Genomic DNA, 20,765 nt, shown 5'->3' on the forward strand with positions numbered 1-20,765 from the left:
GACATCTGTGGCTGCTCATATACAGGAATCAGGCTACAAGCTATTCTCACAATGGTACCGTACGCCCGATAAACTCAATAAAATATTTCCCTCAGTAAGCCCCCTTTGCTGGAGATGCGGGCTACAGATGGGGACGTTCCTACATATTTTTTGGAGCTGCCCAAGCCTCTCCACATATTGGGAGTCTGTGAAGACAATAATGTCCAAGATTACTGGAGTAGAACCCTCTATGGATCCATCATACTATCTGTTACACAACACCCCCAGAAGCTTGAGCAGATATAAAAAATCATTATCCAAACACTTGATAAATGCTGCTAGGCTGCTCATTGCCCGGCACTGGAAATCTACATCCGCGCCTACAGTCCAGGAGTGGCTACTGGAGGTGCAACATCTCAAAAGGATGGAGAACCTTACCCAGTCCATTCATGATAGGGAGGAGCAGTTTAGCCGTACATGGGCCCCCTGGCATGAATACGAGGAAACAGATGAGTTCGCACAATACACACACACTAGAGGGACTGGTTAATCCTTTTATTCAATAAAAATCGGGGGGTTGGCATACGTGGACATTGAGACGTATTCAGACGAAAAGCTTCATGGGCCCTGCTCTCTCTTCCCCCCTCCCCGCCCTTCACAGAGGTTTTCGCACACTACCCTACTGACTCTTAAATGGCTGCGAGTTTACACTCCTGTTTCCTTATTCTCTTTGTCTTCTCTTTTTTCTCCTATTCTTCCCCTCTCTAGAGACTTTCTTCGTCTCTTCTGTTACTTGTATTGTATAAGTAGAGAAGCTCCGGGCCAGAGGGATGTAATCCCTTCTGTCTCCCTTCAGGCTAAAATGTTTCACCATGTAGCTTGAACCTCTAGGTCTTACTTTTTCTTAATAAAAGGCAGGGTCTGGGAGTGTGTTCCCTAAGGGCCCCGGACCCACCCAAGTTTCGAATTTTCCCCTATGGGGAGCATAGGTTAGAGGTCCCACCTGAGTACACATGGGGGCAGCCATGTGGTTTTTTGGTTACTGGTGTAGCTAATACACTTGCTCTCTGCCTGATCTATTTCATAAGGATAAACTTATGCCTGTCTTTTGTCCATACTGTGATGCAACTATTATCAGGTCGGCACTGACAGTTGACCATTGCCTATGTTCCTTGCTTTTATACATAGTATGTGACTGTGTGTTATATGTTATAAAAAGTTGTTAAATAAAGAATATTTAAAAAAAACAGTTTTAAAAAGTTTGTTTATAAACAAACAAAATGGCCACCAAAACAGGAAGTAGGTTGATGTACTGTATGTCCACACATAGAAAATACAACCATACACAAGCAGGCTGTATACAGCCTTCCTTTTGAATCTCAAGAGATCATTTGTGTGTTTCTTTCTCCCTGCAGTTCTAATGCACTGAAGTTTCAGGCTGCTCTTTTTTCTCCTGCAAACAGCTTTGCCCTTGTCTGTAATTCTTCAGTATGTAAAAGCCCAGCCAGCTCAGAGGACGATTTATCCAGCTTGTAAAAGATAAGAGAGAAGAGAGAAGCTGCTCTAATCTAAATAATACACAGGCAGTGTGCATAGACGGGCCTGGAATGGGGAATTCATAGCAGAACCACAACACTGAAGAACTTGGCAGCCTTCCAGACACAGGCTGACAAGTCTGACAAGGGAAAGATACATTGATTTATTACAGAGACTGTGATAGCAGAAAGTGCTGCAGTAAGCCAGAACACATTAGAATAGCTTTTGGAACTTGCAGGATGATAAAAAACAGGATGCAATTTTTGTTACGGAGTCTCTTTAAAGCACTTTAGGCCTGTCAGTTAGCATTCAATGTGATTTCTGCCCTTAAAACGCTGCTTTGCGTCAAATCCAGATTTTTCCCGGGGACTTTTGGCATGTATCCCACTCCTCCACCTGGGGGTTCAGGTGTTAGACCCCTTGAAACATCTTTTCCATCACTTTTGTGGCCAGCATAATTTTTTTTTTCAAAGTTCGCATCCCCATTGAAGTCTATTGCGGTTCGCGAACTTTTACGCGAACTGAACCTTACACGGAAGTTCGCGAACCCGGTTCGCGAACCTAAAATCGGAGGTTCGGCCCCACTCCATAGGGTAGAAGGAAAACAGGGCACAGGCGGAAGGTGGATGAAAAAGGCACGGCCATAGATGCTAATGCATTAATCGTTAATACAGCGCCCAAAGCAGAAAAAAAGTTTTTGAAATATGTTATCGTTTTAGAAACTTGCAATGTTATAGTTTTTGTCATATTATATTGTTTGTATGTACAGATTTTACGTTTTCAATTATGTTATCATTTCTATGTGTGTAAGGGTGTTTGTGCAGGGAGGAGGTTAGAGTAAGGCCCATACACACGTCAGATTTTTTTAAACGTTTGGACGTCCCGTCGTTCAGTCGTCCGGACGTCAAATCGGGCGTGTGTACAGTCCGTCGTTCAGGTGATAAGACTGGTCTTGAGCGATTCGCCTAGTGGATCGCTCAAGACCAGTCTTATCACCTGAACGACGGACTGTACACACGCCCAATTTGACGTCCGGACGACTGAACGACGGGATGTCCAAACGACCCGTCGTTTATAAAAATCCGACGTGTGTATGGGCCTTTAGGCACCACCAGGGAGGGGGAGTTAGGGTTAGGCACCACAGGGTCGGGGGGTTGTTTAGGGTTAGGCACTACCAGTGAGTGGTTAGGGGTAGGCACCACCAGAGCGTCGGTTAGGGTTAGGCATCACCAGGGAGGTCTAAGGGTTTGGCACCACCAGGGGGGTGGTTAGGGTTAGGCACCACTAGAGGAGGGTTCTGTGTGAGAGTAGAGTTAGGTTAAGCTGCATTGTAGAATTATGTAATGATTTTTTAAGTTAATATATGTTTTTTTTTCATCTCCCGTCTGTTTTAAAACAGTATTTATCATTAGCCAATTTTGTTAACAATGTTTATCGTTATTGAGATTTCGTTATCCACCAGCACCGATTTGTTATTCATCCGGGCCCTCTTTTCATGCACCCATTAATAGGCATGGGCAGGTGATGTCTTTATCCATCCACAGAGCTTCTGCCCTTGTGGTGATGTAGTGAGGCTCAAAAGGTTGAATTTGATGGGCATGTCTGTTATCAACCTTTATGGAACTATTGCAGCATCAATGAAATGATCTAAGATCGACTTTGACTTCTCTATTCCTCATAACTGGAAGCGTTGCAGGGTGTGTGTGTTCCATGCCTAAATATTTTTGCAGCAAGTGTCCCTTATCATTCAGTTAGGAGATACGTACAGTGGCATAATAGATCAAACTTCTCAAAGTGGCTACAGTACCCTGTACATAGTGGCATATTTTCTTTCTCTCTTATGATATTCTGTTTCCCAAGAGAGATGGGAGCAGAACGACAGGTGACAATGTCCATCTCCCTCCTGCTGACCACTTGTGAGACCTCTTGTAATGTCGTGCTGCCTCCATCAGGGCTGACCTGCTAATACGGGATGGCAAGCATAAAACCAACCTGTAATTGTTTTTCAACACTGCCTCACCCCGTACGCTCCCTTTAATTGCCTTACAAAATCAATCAGACAGGCTGGTGATATGAAACTTCCAGCTGAGAGAGGTATGGTAGAAATCAGCACACACAAATGCAAGCAGGCTCTGCTTAGTCAGCTGCCCTGGGCCATTCAGCACGGTTTTAATAAATACATACATCACGCCATGAAAGCCATTATGCGGAAACGCTGTTGACTCCATGCCATATATCTTACTCTCAGAACCTGTCCCTGGGCACTTGTTGTTTTCAAAGCTCACTGTCTGAGAGGCTGCCGATCCCAGAAGAACGTGCAGCCTGAGGGCGCTGAGCAACGAGCGTTTGTGTGTCCTGGGATACATAACCCGTGATTGGCTGCTGAAACCTCGTTGTGCCTACACAGGGAAAAGGGGACAGAGGTCATCCATCCTGTGTGCTGTGATGGTTTTTCTTTTTAGTGAGTTAAATGGTTTGTTGAATGTTTTATCTCTTGCCAGCAACCGGAGCTCCAAGAATTTTTATCTTGATTTGAAGGTTATGGGTACAATCCATGATATAGCTACCTTTGTGCACTCACGGCCACCTTGTCTCTAACTTAATTTGAAGCTGAACTCTGGGCCAGCGGAAAAATACACAACAGAAATATTGTATGTGTGAAGCACCTAAAAGTGCCTGCCGAAAACATTTTACTGCCCAGTCATGGATCAGATTGCGATAGACCAGCGGCTCAGGAAAGTGAATGTAGCTGTTTTTACCTTGATCTTCCTGGCACCTAACTGTCTTGGACCAGAGAACAATTCATTCAAATGAATGGACTTCCAGCACTGCGCCAATAATACATTTGGGCAGAGAAGATGAAAGCAGGTCTATATTTTTATTATTATGTAGTAGTATTGATATAGCGCTGACATCTTCCGGAGTGCGTTACAGAGTATATAGTCTTGTCGCTAACTGTCCCTCAGAAGGGGGCACAATCTAATCCCAATGATAGTCATGTGTCCATCGTAGTCTAGGGCCAATTTATGGGGAAGCCAATTAACTTATCTGTATGTTTTTGGGATGTTAGAGGACACTAGAGTGCCTGGAAGAAACCCAATCCAATATGGAGAGAATATATAAACTTCTTGCAGATAGTGCTCTAGCTGAGATTTGTCCTAAGGACCCAGTGCTGCAAGCCGAGATTGCTATTCACTACATCACCATGCTGTCCAATGGTCTGTAGGGAATTCACACATTTGCCTGTGTAATCTCAGTTTCTTTGTCTTGGCACAGGATCTTGTTGGTGCAGTTTTTGCCCTTAGTTGCATTGCAGAACACCTGACCTGGAGATAATTCATTCTTAACCAGAGGCGTATCTGGGTAATATGGTGCCTATGGCAAACACTAAAAGTGTGCCCCCCCCCCCCCCCCACTTCTTTTTCCCTTGAAGGGTGGTTAGATGAAGGGTGACTGGGGCAGGGTGGCTGAGTCTGGGTGCAGGGTGGCTGGGTCCAACTGCAGGGTGGGTCTGGGTGCAGGGTGGCTGGGTCTGGGTGCAGGGTGGCTGGGTCAGGCTGCAGGGTGACTGGGACCAGCTGCATGGTGAGTCTGGGTGCAGGGTGACTGGGTCTGGGTGGCTGGGTCCGGCTGCAGGGTGGGTCTGGGTGCAGGGTGGCTGGATCAGGGTGCAGGTCAAGGTGGCTGGGTCAGAATGCAGGGTAATTGGGACTGGCTGTAGGATGAGTGTGGGTGCAGGGTGGCTGGGTCAGGGTGACTGGGACCGGCTGCAGGGTGAGTCTGCATTCAGGGTGGTTTGGGCAGGTTGAAGGGTGGCTGGGTTAGAGTGCAGAGTGGGTGGCTAGATGAAGGGTGGCTAGGTGCAGGTCAGGACGGCTGGGGCAGGGTGAATGGTGGCTGGGTGCAGGGTGGCTGGGTGCAGGGTGGCTGGGTGCAGGGTGAAGGGTGGCTGGGTGCAGGGTGAAGGGTGGCTGGGTGCAGGGTGGCTGGGGCAGGGTGAAGAGTGGCTGGGTGCAGGGTGAAGGGTGGCTGGGGCAGTGTGAAGGGTGGCTGGGTGCAGGGTGAAGGGTGCAGGGTAAAGGGTGGCTGGGTGGCTGGGTGCAGGGTGAAGGGTGGCTGGGTGCAGGGTGAATTGTGGCTGGGGACAGGGTGAAGGCTGGGGCAGGGTGAAGGCTGGGGCAGGGTGAATGGTGGCTGGGGCAGGGTGAATTGCCTGGGTGCAGGATGAAGGCTGGGGCAGGGTGAATGGTGGCTAGGCGCAGGGTGAAGGTTGGGGCAGGATAAATGGTGGCTAGGCGCAGTGTGAAAGCTGGGGCAGGGTGAATTGTGGCTGGGTGCAGGCTGCCTTCTGTACCTGTATCTCGGTGCGTGCCGCTCCCCCACTGCTGCCATAGCTGCGTCCCCTCCTGGCTGCGTCCCCTCCGCTGCGTCTCCTCTAGCGTCCCCGCCTGGGTCGTAGTAACAGACCACCTACTGAGATCAGTGGACAGAGCAGGCGCACGTTACCCGCCGCCCGCTGTACTCCAAATGCAGGAAGTGATGTCACTTCTGCATTAGAGTACAGCGGGCGGCGGGTAGCTTGAGCGCTCTCGCTGTCCACTGATCTCAGTAGGTGGTCTGTTACTATGATGCCGGCGGGGACGCTAGAGGAGACACAGCGGAGGGGACGCAGCCAGGAGGGGAGACAGGCAGTGCTGGAGCGGTGGTGTGAGGGCAGAGGTGGCTGGGTAGGGGGGCGCAACCCAGGAGGGGAGGCAGACAGTGAGGGAGCAAAGGCATGGGGGCAGGCATGGCGCCCATGGGGCACCCCTCTAGATCCGCCACTGTTCTTAACCTTCCTAGTGGTATGGACAGATATCTCCGTCCATAAAAACATGCTGTGAACAGTATAAACGTGCATACACATCAATACTCTCCTGCACTGTATACTAGACCCTTGCTTGACACATTTTGGCATGTTACAGAGAAAAAAAAGTTTTAAAAATAAATTTTATTACTTTTTGCACAGAAATCCTGGGGAGGGAGATTTTTAATTAAAGAGTTCTCTAAGAGCTCTTTCACACCAGAGCTGATTTCTGGCGTTTTGACGCAAAGTCAATAGTTTGCGTTAACCAAGGTACGTAACATTCACATTTAACGCTGCATTTTGGGGTGTTGCTGTACGACACAGCCAGGAGCTTTTAATCGTTGGTGGCGTTTTCCCGTCGGGTGAATTAGAACTATCGCCGCTAATCAGAGTCGCACCGCAACATCCTGACGTCACGCCACAGATCAGAACGCTTGCAGGAAATCAGCTCCTGCAAGCGTTACGTAAGGTGGAGGAGCCCTTAGCTTTTCTATGGTGGATACAGTGTTAAACACAGTGGTTATAATAGGTTGGGGGTTTGACAGATTTGGAAAGCAGAAGAAAGCAATTTATGATTAAGGTTAGTGGTTTTAAAAAGGCACCAAAACAACATATATTAGAATGTACAGTGCCTAGCATACAAATAACAAATTCTCTCCAGTCAGGACTCTAGCCTAAACCTTACTGATAAAGAATGTTGTGATGTCACTCTCTCCATTCCCCTTGGTCTGGTGCCGCTGCAACCCACTCGTTCAGTGTCCACATGTCAGCTGAGCTTTGTATGCCGGTCAGAATCCAATTTCATTCATTGGCTCCTGACCCTGTGATCATTGTGAGCTGATAAGGGTTATCACAGTGTAAAAATAAGGAAAGAAGGGCTCTAGTCCTTAAAGAGTACCCGAACCGAAGCTCGAGTACAAAATCAAATACTTACCTAAAGAGAGGGAAGCCTCTGGACTCTATTGAGGCTTCCCTCCCTGGTGTGTTGCCCCCCATTGCTGAGCACGGCCCCCCAGAAGATTAGCGACAATGCATTGCCGCTAATCCTATTGGGGCCACGCAGCTCTTCTTCTTCCAGGGTGGCTACGCAAACCCCAACCCAGCACATGCATGCGCAGTAAGCTGGAGCCGTGGGCTTGGTGGTACTGCGCATGCGCTGGAGAGCTTCTGCCAATGTGCAGGGGGGCCTAGCTCAGCAATGGGGGGCTTTAGATCCCAAAGGGAAGCCTCAGTGGGATCCTGAGGCTTCCCCTTCTCAAGGTATGTATCCGATTTTGATTCTAAGCTTCGGCTCGGGATCACTTTAAAGGGTCAGAACCTTTGGATATTCAAAGGGTTAATATAAACAACCCCACTCCCTTAATAAACAAAGCACTTATAGGTCCACAATTATTTACTGAAAAAAAGTAAATGCTCCACGGCCTTACCAGATACAACCGCAAAGCAATCTCTCTCCTGATCCGCAATGAAGACAAAAGGGTTGAGAGGATCCACGTTGGCATTTTGCCATCAGAGAGAAGGCATAAGCCAGAATTAATTTGTACAACTTTGTAGTCGGCGAGGGAGCTCGGGTCTGGGTTCTGAATTGCATGTGTATATTTGAAAATGACTGTGTTCATAACTCAGTCCGACAGGCCTTGTTTTACGCCAGGCTCCTGCAGGAGTGGCACAGGAAATGCTGGGTCCGATTTACAGGGTAGGAGTCTCCACAGGAGATGCTATATTGAAATCTCTGCCAGATGTACAGCCTAGTCAGCGGCTAGCGGGACTTCCCCTGAGGGTGGCGAGATGAAGGATTCTATAGTACATCGCATTAACTTTCTTCACAAAATACCAGCTTTACTGTGTGTTTCAGCACTGACCTGGCCTGGGAATGTGAGGAGTGCTGTTGATGCACTAATAGAGAAAATGTGCGCTTCCACAAAAACCTTCTACTCTATTTTCACTATAGGCAAATCCCAATACTAAAATCATAACTAAAAACTACGCCATCAAATACTGATGTCAACTTTTCACTAGGCAATGACAGGCCTTATAATAATAATACATTATTATTATTATACTTTTATATAGTGCCCACATAGGGCTGTTTTCAGGCATAGACAACTGCTAGTTACATTAAGACAGGGATGAATGGTATTTGTAACACCTAAATGGGCACTACTGATTAAATAACAATGGTTGCCAAAATACAGCTGCCTTGCCTAGGGCACCAAATGTCTACAAACAGCCTGCTCACAGAATACATTGCACAATTCATGTCACTCCCTGTCCCCCAGCAGAGTTCTTCATTTACATCCCTACTGTAGTCTTGGGATAAATGTGGAATAACGTCAACTAGATCACCAGCAAGTCCACAGCAAAAGTCCAGCATTATTTTCAAAAGTGCCAAAAAGTTGAACTTGAACAAATAAGATAAGGCTCACCAAAATGTGTAGAAATGATTACTATGATCTACTAACACAGATTTGTACTCAACAACATCACCAAAAACAGTGGTGTAGCAATAAGGGATGCAGAGGTTGTGACCACACTAGTGGCCCTAGACCAGAGTGGCCCTCCAGAGATCCTCCAGTAACTGCTCTTTAAAGTGAAACTGAAGTGAAGAAACTCACTTCAGGTTAGACACATACTTAAGTAGAGGGAAGGTTATCTGGGCGCTTTCCTGGTCCTTGGTCCATCCTGTCATTCCTGCTTTGTCCCCTGTTGAATAGCTCTTTAGCACTCCTCGGGCAGCCTTCGGAAGTGCTTGTGTCCCCAAGTAGTTCCAAAAATAAACGCATCTGTATTGTGCATACGTGGGTTTGGTTTCTTACATGCAGGATGGGGACATGAGTAGTTCCCATTCCCAAGGACACATTTTATGGGTAGCCAGTGTAGTGAGGATTAGTGGCAATGGCTGGCTTGTTAAGTCTTTCAGAGTATATAACTTATTTGGCAATAAAAGGTCATAGGGCCACCATATTTATACCAATATGCAAAATCAATTTATTACAATAAGATTCAATACAAAGCACAATCCCCTAGATAAATCCCTCAAATAATCACTTGTTAGGTCTTTTTTGTAGGTCTTTCTTTAAACGGCCTGCATGGAAGGCATTGCAATAGTCTAGCCGTGATGTGATGAAGGTGTGAACTAGGGTTGAAAGATCCTCTGAAGGATTGAGGTGCTTAATTTTTGCAATATTCCTTAGGTGAAAAAAGGAATGTTTTACAACAGCTGAAATTTGATTCCTGAAGTTTAATTCCCCATCAATCAGTACATCTAGGCTGTGCACAGTGTTGGATCTAGTAAGGTCTGCGTTCCCTCCCTGTCCTCAGTGGTGTTGACTGTGTCTGGAGCTGCTTTGCTGTTAGACACTGACCTCCGATGACAAGAACCTCAGTTTTGTCAGCATTTAGTTTAAGCCAGTTTTTATTCATCCACCCTTGAAGCTCAGCTAAACATGTGTTTCTTTTTGGCATGGGGTCTGTCATGTCGGGTTTGAATGACATATATAGCTGAGTTTCATCAGCATAGCAGTGGTATGTCAGACTGTATTTTGGTTTATTTTTGTTCCGAGTGGCAAGGAATATTGGACCTGATGCATGAAAGGCTGGTAATACGATCCTAGCACCTTGGGGAGCATCGCCCATTACTCTAGTAGGGCCATGTGCATTGTCAGGGTAATGGGTGCAGTGCTATGGTGACACGTGTTACGCCATACTTTCATGCATCAGGCCCTTTGTGAGGAACTGGATCTGAAACTGAATATATAACGAAATCTAAGGTCATGTCAGCAGATACAAAATAAACTGTCATTGTTGGAGATGAAGACATTGAAATGGTAGATGGTTTCTATGCTTCGGGTTGAGTCATCAATAATACAGTAAGCAGCCATCACTATATTTGTCAGGAAGGCTAAACATTGGCAGGACTGCTCTAAAAGCTTTAAATAAGTTATGAAAATCTAATGATGTTTCTAAGCAAACAAAGGTTAGACTTGTGATGGCTTTCGTCTTTCCAATGACATTCTACAGCTGTGAAAGCATGACGGTAAAAAAAAAGCAAGATAGAAAGCATATTGTTGCCTTTGAACTGTGGTTTTGTGGAAGACCTTTGTGGATATTATGGATAGCAAAGAAAACAAACAAGTGGATTATTGACCAAATTAACTCAGACTTCTTTCTGTAGGCACAAGAAAACTAAGCTGAAGCAAGAGCTGGGCAGATGAGAAAGCAGCACCAGTCTTGAGTGCAGCGGTGATGGGATGTTAAGATGGCTCCACAGTATTAGTGTCTGCCATGGCTGGTAACAGGAATGTAACAACCATACCCAAGCCCCCAAGCAGACCCCCATAGTCCCCAAGCCCCACCGTGAGACCTGTTGCCATGTCACTGGCTGGGAACAACTGCACAACAGAGACGTCTTACTCAGCAGCATTCAACTGCACTCTCATTCCCCTGCTGTTAGGATAATGTATGATATGAAGAGGGCATCACAGAGCACCTCTCAGTATCCACCAGAGGAAGGTGGCAGAGGATCAGCAGGGCAGCCAGGCAACTGCCTGGCATTGCTTAAAATGAAATAAATATGGCAGCTTCCATATCATTCTCACCACAGGTTCACTTTAACAAACACAGTGGGGAATGTCGCAGCAGGAGGTAAACAAACAACATTAAGACTGTCTTGACAGGACACTCTCTATCCATGCAGTCCTCAGGAGCAGGGGGAAGGGGGGCGGGACTACAAATCATGGGGCCTATAGCAAAACTTTGATGGGACCCCCCAATGTTCATACCCTTTCCCTTGCCTACCCCTGGTGACCCTCACAGTCTGGGTGCCCATCTTGCAAGAGTCATAAAACATTTGAGGACAAGGACATCTTCACACCCATAACAAGGGTATCCACAAAATCTGCCTGATCTAAAGGATGGACCCCTTTATTGGACTGAGTGAAGTAGTAGTTGTTGGAACTCTCTTACTGCACTAAGCCCCCTGCGGTCGTAGGAGCTGCTCCCGTGTAGTTATGCCCCTGCTCAGGAGCCAAATTCAGCCTGATGGTACCTGGTACTGCGGATGATTAAGGCCAATAACATACAGACTGAGGTTAGGAGCACAGCAGAGCCAACCCATGTTTGCCCTCAACTTTATTTTGGTCCCCAGGGCACCTGCATTGTAGATCCGCTGTCCCAGCCGGAGCCACATGCGCCTACATATCCATTTGTCTGAGGATCTACTGTATTTCATTCTTGCAGGGGTGCCTCTCTTATGTGACTTGGCAGATGTTATTGCATATAGCAGGCACCAAATAAGTGATGCACCTCCAGGGCCGGATTTGTAGGCCACTGTCACCAGCCGCCCCCCTTCAGTATAGGTAGCAAGATGACCCCTCCCTCCTTCCCTCCAGTATAGTTAGCCTGATGACACCCCCAGTATAGTTAGCCAGATGACTCCCTCCTCCCCCCTCCCTTTCAGTATAGGTAGTTAGCTCGCCTTCACACCGCAGCAGCCATCAGTGTCACTCATTTATCCGCTTATCTCCAGTGCAGAAGCTTCCTCTTCCTTTCCGTCTCCAATGCTGCCCAAGTCCATATCCGCCAGCCACGATGCAAACATGCACAGAGAGCAAGGTGGCTGCTGCAGAGGCGGCTAGCAGCAGAGTACCGCAGTCAGGCGCAGGGGCGCCTCTGGCCATTTTGTCACTCCAGGCAAGAAAACCTGTGGCGCCCCCCCCCCCTCCCCCATGAAAATAATCTTAAAGTACCCCTGACCCAGACCTTGGTCCCGATATTTTTAATATCGTTAACGTTATTGGTGCTGTGTGACTAGCACACAGCACCATCCTCGCCCTCCTGTGCCCCCTGTAGAACCCATTCTGCTCAGTCGTAATCTTCGACTGAGCAGAACTTCAAATATGGACGGGGAGAAATTGGCAGTTCCTCGTCCCCTCTGCCCATCCATAATGCAGCCCCCTCCACCTGCCGCTCTGGTTCCACTTATGAACCACTGCACACAGCGGGCTGCGGAGCTGGACTGTGTGCGGACTTGTGATTATTGAGGTCGGATATCCTTTCAACCTCTATCACCGCTCCCCTGCGCGCTGTCTGCAGCAGATCATAACGGGAACTGAAGCGGCAGGTGGAAGGGGCTGAGTTGAGCACGGGCACAGGGAGGAAGAACTGCCACTTCCTCCCTGCCCATATGTGATGTCAGAACGGGGGCCGCAGGGAGTGCTGGAGGTGGGAGGATGACGCTGTTTGCTAGTCACACAGCACCAGGGAGGAAAACATATTAAAAATACTGGCGTCAGGGGTACATTAATGCTGCAATATTTCACCATAAATCATAATGCTGCAATGTTAAATCTTAATGCAGCAATCTTTCACCAAAAAATAATGGTGACGTGCAGTATACGTTACCTGTCTGTGTCCACCAATGGCTCCGTCTCCGCACTGCCTCACATACACACGCCCCGCGTGGTTACCAGCGTATATGTGGGTGCCTGTGTGATGTCACAACACACCCACGTATACGCCGGCAACCACGTAGGGCACATGTATGTGAGGCAGAGCAGAGATGGACACTGCCAGGTAACCTATACTGAAAAGGGCACCTGGGGACACAATTTACATTAGGGGACAGCGTCGGGCGGTCAAATGCGGCGTCACAAGACCAATTCCTGATCATTTTCAGCATGAAATTGATCGGGAATCAGACTGTGGTGTATGGGCAGCTGACAGATCTCTCTCTGATCAGATTCGTTCAGAGAGAAATCTGTCTCTTGGTTGATCTGTCTATCATGGCTAGATGTATCATGGGCACCCAGAGCAAAGTCCTAGATAACTGCTCTAACTTGTGTGCCCTTTTTCATCTCCCTCACCCTTCCCCCCCCACTGTTAGCATGTATGCAGCTATTTATTGCTTCCCCTCCCCCCCAGCACATGACGGTCAGCGAGGGTTTTTATCAGGAGTAAGGATCTCCTGGCAGCAGCAGAGCTGATAAGAGCAGCAGGGGTCAGGGGATGTGTGTCAGTCTCCAGACAGGCAGCTTTGCACTGTGAGCTGCTCAGAGCTGTGTATACCAGCATCGTTCTGCTGCTCACGTTACAATGCCGATATACACAGCTCTGGGTGCACAGCTGCCTCCTCCTCCTCCTCTCTCCTCTGCACTGATCAGCATTGCTGCGCTGATCCCAGTCTCCCCCCTACAGCTCACCTCTGCCAGCTGGTCACACACTCAGGGGGACACAGGGGAAGCATGGTGGATGGGTCAGACAGCGGGAAGCCCAGCCTGCCCAGGGACCCGAACTTCTGGCTGGTGGGTGGGCGGAGTTAGAGGCGGCACCGCACGCACGCAGTAAACAAATCGTGCGGCTGCTGCTAGGAGAGGGGCGGGACAGGGGATTAGGAAGAGGTTGAGTGGGTGGGACTCTAGGGATTTCCTGGCTGCAAGTCTATTGGCTGGGCCTGGGCGGGGGGGCGTGGATACAAGCGGCACTGCGGCAGAGCACGTGGTGTAAATAAACCACGATCAGAGCAGCCGCAGCTGATTGTAATAGGGCCGATCAGCCTCAGTCTCCCCCCGCAGCAGCATGCCCCCCTTCCTTCATGCCGCTCCAAGCAGCTTCATGCCGCTCCAAGCAGCTGCCTTTAGTGCCAGTGGCTTTAGGCGCCCCTGGTCAGGCGCTTGCATGATCACCCTGCATTGCAGCATTTGCAAGCTTGCAAATGCTACACCAGTTTATCCTGCTGCTTTGGTGCCCTTTCTCCTGTGGTGCCCTAGGCCACGGCCTAAAGGGCCTTGGCCTAAATCCGGCCCTGGGCGCCTCTGCGAGGATGAAAACAGGAGTGCAACGAGCCACAAACACTTGAAGGAGCTTTTTTTCATTCTTTTACATCCCGATCACTGTGATTGGCTCACAGTGGTCAGGAGCCAGTGAAAATGGTTCCTGACCGATAGGAGGGAGCTCGGCTGTCCTGTGTTTGCTTCTTCCTGGAGCAGTGAACGGCTCAGGACCGTGGTAAATCCATGGCGTCGATTTCAGAGTTAGAGAACCACAGATGCAGTGTAGATTCTACTTACAACGGTCCCAAAAAAGTTAATTGACCACTCTGCCTAATGCCCACTGGTGGCCGCAGAGTGGATCCCCCTGGACCGCCTAACGCCGACGGCCGTCAAGTCCTGGGGGCAGAGATTAGCGGGGAATACCAGCCGTGATCAGAGCTGGCAGGCTGTAAATGTTAAAAAAAAAAAAGCTGTGGCTGTCCCTTCGGGTGGTTAACAGTCGGATCCCTCTCAGAGGCTGATGCCTAATGAGAAGTGATCAGAGGGCTGGATCTCAGAGGGAGGGGGGGGGGGGAAGAAAGGAAATAACAAACAAAAAAGCACAATTTAATAAAATTTTAAAAAAATACAATTAATTGAAAAAAAAATTGCAGCAGCAATCAGATGCTACCAACAGAAAGCTCTGTTGGTGGCAAGAAAAGGAGGCAAGATTAATTTGTGTGTTAAGTTTTATGGTCGTGCAGCAAACTGTTAAAGCTGCAGTGTTGAAGATAATCACAAATATACAAAACAGTCTCAAGACTATAGGGGTTTTTAGTAGGCACAGCAAACAGCCTTTATTCTTCAGTAGTATCTAAAGTCTTTTCGATTGCAGTCGTGAAGATTTCATATGACAGAACCAAGTTGCCTGACACGTGTTTCACGGCCAAAGGCTGCTTCCTCAGAGGCACACAATCGTATAAATATCAGGTAGAAACCCAGGAATAGGAAACCACAATCTAGGGTTTGGAGTGCCTTATACAGACACCTAGATGTGCTGTCCGCCCAGGGCCGGCCCTAGACTTTTTGCCGCCTGGTGGGGGGGGGGCGCTCTGGGGGGCCGCCGAGCTGGAGGGGTAGCTGGCAGGCCGGGGGTATTGGGCCTAGCGGCGGGGAGGGGGTCTTGCCCCCCCCCTCCCTCGCCTGGGTCCCCCGAACTGCGCTCCCCTCCAGCCTTACATAGAAGAAGCAGCCGCTATTTGTAAGACGCACGGGCGGGGAGGACTCACCTCTTCCCAGCGTGCGCTCCACTGACATCACTTCCTGCAGCGTTGCAGGAAGTGACGTCAGTGGAGCGCACGCTGGATCGAGGAAGAGGTGAGTCCTCCCCGCCCGTGCCTCTTCCAAATAGCGACTGCTTCTATGTAAGGCTGGATCAGGACGGGGGACCCAGGCGAGGGAGGGGGGGGTCCGACCCCCCCTCCCCGCCGCTAGGCCCAATACCCCCGTCCTGCCAGCTACCCCTCCAGCTCGGCGGCCGGCTCCCCGCACGGATGGGCGGATGCCGCCCCTGGAAATTTGCCGCCTGAGGCAAAAGTTTCACCCCGCCTCATGAGCGGGCCGGCCCTGTGTCCGCCGTCACCGGATGAAACAAACAGGATTATCCTGTTAAAGCTGCAGTGTGCTGAATTGTAAAAAAATGGCCTGGTCACTAGGGGGGTGTAAGCCTGTGGTCCTCAAGCAGTTCAAGATGTAGTGTGCAAAATAATCAGGGGAAACGTATGTACGCAGGCTGGATTCTCACTTGAGACAGCCCTGAACAACCGCCTCGGCCAAGTTTAGTGTACATAGCTTTTGACTCATGCAACATGAGCAGTGTATGTTGGGGAAATTGCTAAAGAACACGTGGAACACCTGTAAGCTAAGGCCAGCTCCATGTATTACACAGCCTCATAAGTCTGCTGTGCTTCAAGTTCTCCTTGGCTAGACTATCCATAAGCATCTAAAACATTCCTTATGAATCACTGATAGGATAATCTCCACAGTCTTTACTTTGATATGCTCCAGCGGTAAGATTTTATTCTGTCGGTGGAAATTCCAATCTCGTAACAATTGAGAAGCACAGAAATTTTGCACACCTGACCTCTCTGGCGAAGCGCGCGCACGAACGCCATCATATTTTATATTGCGTTTTCCCAGTAATAGGAAACTACTGAAGCATCTCGCAATCACAATAGGGTATGTTGCCGAAAATGGAAAAGCGCCTTCGGGGAGAGATCTGCGAGTTACAGCGATACACAAACATCATCATTCGCTGTGTCTGGTGCTATTATTTACAGCTTCTCCCTGTTTTCCTTTTGAACTGTTCTGGGAGAGAAAAATATCAGATATTAGTCTCCGACGTTCCGGAGTTATAAAGCTCAACTCAGTCAGCGTTGTCCCAGGGAAATTGTTGCAATCAGCCACATCCTTCATTCTACTAAGCACTAGATTTTTAGACCTTTGTACTTTATCACCAGAATCATTCAATGTAACCACCCAGGCTTGGAAACTGGGGGAAGGGTACTACAGATCTTGGTGTAAGCCGTAACAAACGGGTTAAAGCCTACCACAAGAAGTGAATACAGGTAGTCCCCAATTAACAAACGAGATAGGGAATGTAGGTTGGTTCTTAACCTGAATCCGTTCTTAAAGGGAACCTAAACTGAGAAGGATATGGATTTTTCCTTTTAAAATAATACCAGTTGCCTGACTCTCCTTCTGATCCTGTGTCTCTAATACTTTTAACCACAGCCCCTGAACAAGCATGCAGATCAGGGTCTCTGACTGAAGTCAGACTGGATTAGCTGCATGCTTGTTTCAGGTGTGTGATTCAGCCACTACTGCATTCAAATAGAACAGCAAGATGCCAGGCAACTGGTATTGTTTAAAAATAAATATATATATCCCTCTCAGTTTAGGTTCCCTTTAAGTCGGAACACTGTGCCATCTCTGTCCCCTTTGCCTCCTATGTGCCCCCCTTTGCCTCCACTGTCCTTCTCTGAGCCTCTGCTTAAGCGGAAGTGACGTCAGCCGCTAGAGCGAGAAGGCGGCGATGGAACGCAAGGAAGAAGGTATGTATCCCGCCGCCGCTGCTGCCCACACACATTCACTAGTTGGAGGGGGGCGCAGAGGGGAGAGCCCCGAGGTGAGGGAGAGGGGGGAACTTCCCCTCTCCCCGCCGACTGTGGGCAAGGCTTTCCCCTCATGCTGCCACCCCTCCAGCCCCCAAAAACCGGCTACGAGCGGGCCCCGGGGGGGGGGGCGCTCTGAAATTCTGCAGGGGGATTTTCAGGTGTCTGCTGCCCACATTATGATTTTCTGGTGTCTGCTGCCCACATTGCGATTTTCTGGTGTCTGCTGCCCACATTGCGATTTTCTGGTGTCTGCTGCCCACATTACGATTTTCTGGTGTCTGCTGCCCACATTGCGATTTTCAGGTGTCTGCTGCCCACATTACGATTTTCTGGTCACTGCTGCCCACATTGCGATTTTCAGGTGTCTGCTGCCCACATTACGATTTTCAGGTGTCTGCTGCCCACATTACGATTTTCAGGTGTCTGCTGCCCACATTACGATTTTCAGGTGTCTGCTTCCCACATTGTGATTTTCAGGTGTCTGCTGCCCACATTACGATTTTCAGGTGTCTGCTGCCCACATTGCGATTTTCAGGTGTCTGCTGCCCACATTGCGATTTTCTGGTGTCTGCTGCCCACATTACGATTTTCTGGTCACTGCTGCCCACATTGCGATTTTCTGGTGACTGCTGCCCACATTAGGATTTTCTGGTGTCTGCTGCCCACATTACGATTTTCTGGTCACTGCTGCCCACATTGCGATTTTCTGGTGTCTGCTGCCCACATTACGATTTTCAGGTGTCTGCTGCCCACATTGCGATTTTCAGGTGTCTGCTGCCCACATTACGATTTTCAGGTGCCTGCTGCCCACATTACGATTTTCAGGTGCCTGCTGCCCACATTACGATTTTCAGGTGTCTGCTGCCCACATTACGATTTTCAGGTGTCTGCTGCCCACATTACGATTTTCAGGTGTCTGCTGCCCATATTATGATTTTCTGGTGTCTGCTGCCCACATTACGATTTTCAGGTGTCTGCTGCCCACATTGCGATTTTCTGGTGTCTGCTGCCCACATTACGATTTTCTGGTGTATGCTGCCCACATTAGGATTTTCTGGTGACTGCTGCCCACATTGCGATTTTCTGGTGACTGTTGCCCACATTGCGATTTTCTGGTGACTGCTGCCCACATTGCGATTTTCTGGTGACTGCTGCCCACATAAGGATTTTCTGGTGACTGCTGCCCACATAAGGATTTTCTGGTGACTGCTGCCCACATAAGGATTTTCTGGTGACTGCTGCCCACATTATGATATTCTGGTGACTGACTGCTGCCCACATTAGGATTTTCTGGTGACTGATGCCCACATTGCGATTTTCTGGTGACTGCTGCCCACATGGCGATTTTCTGGTGACAGCTGCCCACATTGCGATTTTCTGGTGAACTCTGCCCACATTACGATTTTCTGTCCCACATTACGATATTCTGGTGAACGCTGCCCACATTACGATTGTCTGGTGAATGCTGTCCACGTTACAATTTTCTGGTGACTGCTGCTCACGTTACGATTTTCTGGTGACTGGTGCCCACATTACGATTTTCTGGTGAACTTCACCCACATTATGATTTTCTGGTGAACTCTGCCCACATTATGATTTTCTGGAGAACGCTGCCCACATTACGATTGTCTGGTGAATGCTGTCCACGTTACAATTTTCTGGTGACTGGTGCCCACATTACGATTTTCTGATGAACTCTGCCCACATTATGATTTTCTAAAGGCCCACATTACGATTTTCTGGTGAACTCTGCCCACATTACGATTTTCTGGCCCACATTACGATTGTCTGGTAAAATGCTGCCCACTTTACAATTAATTTACAGTGAAACGCTGCCCCATTACGATTATTTGGCACCTATGGGGGGGGGGGCCCATCCAAATATTCGCAGGGGGGCCCAGTGATTTCTAGTTATGCCCCTGCTCTGAGCCTCTGCTTTACCTTCTCTGTGCCTCTGTTTTGCCCCCTCTGTGTCTCTGCTTTACCTTCTCTGTGCCTCTGCTTTACCTTCTCTGTGCCTCTGCTTTACCTTCTCTGTGCCTCTGCTTTACCTTCTCTGTGCCTCTGCTTTGCCCTCTCTGTGCCTTTGCTTTACCTTCTCTGAGCCTCTGCTTTACCTTCTCTGAGCCTCTGCTTTACCTTCTCTGTGCCTCTGTTTTGCCCCCTCTGTGTCTTTGCTTTACCTTCTCTGTGCCTCTGCTTTACCTTCTCTGTGCCTCTGTTTTGCCCCCTCTGTGTCTTTGCTTTACCTTCTCTGTGCCTCCTCTGTGCCTCTGCTTTACCTTCTCTGTGCCTCTGTTTTGCCCCCTCTGTGTCTTTGCTTTACCTTCTCTGTGCCTCTGCTTTAACTTCTCTGAGCCTCTGCTTTACCTTCTCTGTGCCTCTGCTTTGCCCCCTCTGTGTCTTTTCTTTACCTTCTCTGTGCCTCTGCTTTGCCCCCTCTGTGTCTTTGCTTTACCTTCTCTGTGCCTCTGCTTTGCCCTCTCTGTGCCTTTGCTTTACCTTCTCTGTGCCTCTGCTTTGTCCCCTTTGTGCCTCTGCTTTGCCCCCTTTGTGCCTCTGCTTTGCCCCCCTTGCATACGGGGTGGTTCGTTTGTAAGTTGGGGACTACCTGTATTTTCCTTTTCGTAAACTCACACAGTGTAAACTATTCTGTGCAAGCTCCTGGACTAGCTGAGGTCAAAGAGCACCTGTGGTAGCTACTTCCTGTACCACTGACTTCCAGGTCTGGAGTCTGTGATCTCTCAAAGGGCCCGCTCTCACTTGCAAACGCTAGCGATTAGCACTAGCATTTTGCGCTGGTGGTTTTATCGTGATTAACTTGGTAAAATCACTGTACACTCTTGCAATTTTTGAGCAATTGCAATTAGCACTTTTTTAGCATTGTAATCGCGATCGATCTAAAATCGTAAGAAAATGCTGCATGCAGCGCGTTTGGCGATCACCACTAATCGCGAATCACTGGCGATCGTGGCAGTGAAAATAATATTGCACTAGTGCTTTAAAAAACCGCTAGTGATTGCCAGAGATTTGGCGATTAGCAGTAATCGCCCACTAATCGCCCCAGTGTGAAATAAACTGGATCCCCTACATAGATGCAAAGAATTGGCCAATGTGGCTTACTGTTGAAAAAAGTTGTGACAGCGCTCCTCTTCTTATTATCTACACATCTAAAATAAACAAGCTCCACATAGTGCATTACCAATAGTACAAATGGAATACATGCACATCCACCCAGTAAAAATAGTGATTTGTGTTCCACTCCACGTGACATCCAAATCCACTCCCTCCAATACAGCCGCTCACCGGATAGATGCCACCTCAAACTCCAGGTGGGTCTAGCGCTCTGCCACACGGCAACAAACTTCACAGCTCCAATGTTTTCATTGGATTATGTGGAGCTTGTTTATTTCAGATGTGTAGATAATAAGAAGAGGAGCGCTGTCACAACTTTTTTCAACATTATCTCTATGGACTTGT

At 48.5% G+C, this 20,765-nt stretch overlaps 1 protein-coding gene across 6 annotated transcripts in view; it reads right to left on the reverse strand.

Annotated features, from left to right (window-relative positions):
* The window catches only part of LOC137564137 (intestine-specific homeobox-like), a 974,377-nt gene that overhangs the window by 312,431 nt on the left and 641,181 nt on the right, over positions 1-20,765 (reverse strand). Inside the window, exon 1 of one of the 6 annotated variants that reach the window (XM_068277569.1) lies at positions 7,047-7,122. The exons of 4 other annotated variants lie outside the window; for them this stretch is intronic. The gene's annotated coding sequence lies outside the window, so the exon portion shown is untranslated. Of the gene's footprint in view, positions 1-3,757; positions 3,804-7,046; positions 7,123-20,765 lie in introns of those variants that run through there. One more of the 6 variants, XM_068277571.1, reaches the window with a different exon arrangement.

This window comes from Hyperolius riggenbachi, chromosome 3 (assembly GCF_040937935.1).
Source record: "Hyperolius riggenbachi isolate aHypRig1 chromosome 3, aHypRig1.pri, whole genome shotgun sequence".
In the NCBI taxonomy this organism is placed as follows: Eukaryota; Metazoa; Chordata; class Amphibia; order Anura; family Hyperoliidae; genus Hyperolius; species Hyperolius riggenbachi.